The 2,386-nt window shown below is 36.5% G+C and overlaps 1 non-coding gene across 1 annotated transcript; it reads right to left on the bottom strand.

Annotated features, from left to right (window-relative positions):
* Positions 1 to 1,469: 1,469 nt before the first annotated feature.
* On the bottom strand, positions 1,470 to 1,609 carry LOC112126437. Its single transcript, XR_002909972.1, has one exon. It is a non-coding gene; the product is annotated as a U4 spliceosomal RNA (small nuclear RNA).
* Positions 1,610 to 2,386: the final 777 nt, after the last annotated feature.

The raw sequence follows: 2,386 nt of genomic DNA, 5'->3' as shown, positions 1-2,386 counted from the left end.
ACATATAATTTATTTTACAATAATTGTTTGTCTCTTGGTCGTATTTTGTATTATTGTTTTATAATTATTTAATGTTTGTTTACATCACTGTAATAATTAACGCTTAATTTCATTATTATGGTTGTCCTTGGGGTAATTTATTTCCAGAATGTAATAATGTTTATTGTATATTCACTACTTATCGTAGTCCGCTTGACCAACTAATATATTTTAATTAAGGTTTTTAGTTGAGATAAAAAATGGTAAAAAGGAGAGAAAATTCAAAGGAGGGGTTGAGATGGGAAGTTAGTGTCCGAGGGGATCGAGGTCACGATAGCTCCAGTGGTAGAGCAGCGGCGTATCTAGCCGAATATCGTGGGTTCGAATCCCGCTCGTGACACTGACTTTTTTACTTCAACTAAAAACCTTAATTAATTGAAATTTATTGTATATTTTCTCTTTGCACAATTTCACTCTCTTTTAGTCTCCCTCTCTCATTTTCTCTCACTCTCTCTATCTGTCTCTCTCCTCCTATCTATCTCTATCCATCTATCTATCTATTTATCTATCTACGTATCTCTCTCTCTCTCTCTCTCTCTCTCTCTCTCTCTCTCTCTCTCTCTCTCCCTCTCCCTCTCTCTCTCTAAAAAAAATAAGGGAAAAATAAGGCTTACTTGAAGAAATTTAATTTAAGTGAGGACGACGCGTGTCACTGTCCGATGTACATCCCCCAATGCTGGGAACATTTCATCTTGGACTGCCCAATTTTTGAGCTGCAGCGACCTGACCATCTAAGGGACATCGCCACAAAGGGAGAACGTCGGCCAAAATTGGATTATCTCCCTAAGGACCCTGAATTCTTCAAATTCTTAAAGAAGATTGACTTTGATAAAGTGTGAAATGTGTTTGGTTGAAAACGTTATTTCTTATCGACTTATATAACTACAGTTGTTGCCGGATTTTATTTATAAACATTTAAATTATTTGTTAATGCTAAATTTGTATACGTATTTTTAGCCGGAAATCTATTTATCTGTTTACCCTACATACCTACCTGCCTGCCAATCTACCTACCTACATACTGTCTCTCACTCTCTCTCTCTCTCTCTCTCTCTCTCTCTCTCTCTCTCTCTCTCTTTCACACACACACACTCTCTCTCTCTTTCTCTCTCCTACTCGTCTTCTTCTTCCTCCTCCTCCTTTAACCAATTACACAACTAAAAAAGTAAAGGAACATATGATAAAAAGTAAGGGCATAAAATGCAGGGATAATAATTATTATTTTCAACAGTAGCATAAATGGATATTCATAATTGTTTGAAAATGTTCCCTTGTTAATTTATGATGGTTGTTAGTCTGCGACTCGGGAACAGAACATGAACCCGACTAGGTCACTTTCTGGGTCCGTCAAAGCTCGCGGATTTTGATGTTTTGATGATAGGGTTAAAAAGAAAAACATTTCTCACTGTTATGGCGCAAAGCCGAATGCCGGTCGAATAACCTCAAATCATCAGTTGAAATTTAGGGGTTTAACGAATAGACAAACCGACTGACTATAGTTGATATCAACTAGCAATAATCGCATCTCAGTAGAACTTCATTGATTACGATATTGCCACTGCGCAAGGTTAATTATTAACGCAAGGTTATATTAGGGGCGCCGGTGGCCGCAAGGTTTAGTCTTTGACACGGCGCTCATCACTGTAAGGTAAAGGTCCCGGGTTCGAATCCAGCGGCCCTGCATTCGAACCCGACATACTTACAAATGGGCTTTTTTTTGCTGTTGCGAACCCTCGTAAAAAAGCATGACTAAGCAGGCGAAAAATCTTGAATAGTTCATATATCGACAGAGTTTTGCTTAAATGAAATGTTTCCTACAATTCTTAAGATTTTTAAATAATGAGTAGTGGCCACTGTGAACTTTTTAAAATTATACTACTTAACTTTTTAAGCGATTTTTAATGTATTTAGGACGTGCAATTTTGACAATTTTCCTAAGACCATGGCAGAAAGTAAACGATTTAAAGCTGCTCCCGACTTTCTTTACAGCATTCCACATATCTTCTCCAAGGAGAGCTCTTTGAAACAAAGAAACTGTAATTACATTTCCCGTTCCGAATACATTCTAGTGTTTCTTTTAGTTCGAACCATTTCAAAAATTTGAGGAACACGCTTTGAACATAGCTAAAAATTAAACGACCATAGGAATTTACTCTTAATAACGGCTGAAATAAGGCGTTGTTTTTTAAGCTGATGCTTTTTAAAAATATCTACAATAAATATATATAAAGTTGCAAATACTGCTGGTTGTGATATTTTTCATTATAGGTCGTAAGTCCAATTAGATGTAACAGGGCCCAACGATTAATTAACTTTTGATGATGATATAGTTGGCGACTGTAAAAGG

The sequence above is a fragment of the Cimex lectularius genome, unplaced genomic scaffold (assembly GCF_000648675.2).
Source record: "Cimex lectularius strain Harlan isolate CLEC.00 unplaced genomic scaffold, Clec_2.1 scaffold96, whole genome shotgun sequence".
Taxonomy (NCBI): Eukaryota; Metazoa; Arthropoda; class Insecta; order Hemiptera; family Cimicidae; genus Cimex; species Cimex lectularius.
Note: the sequence above shows the minus strand (reverse complement) of the source record. Positions and strands in the feature narration are given on the sequence as shown.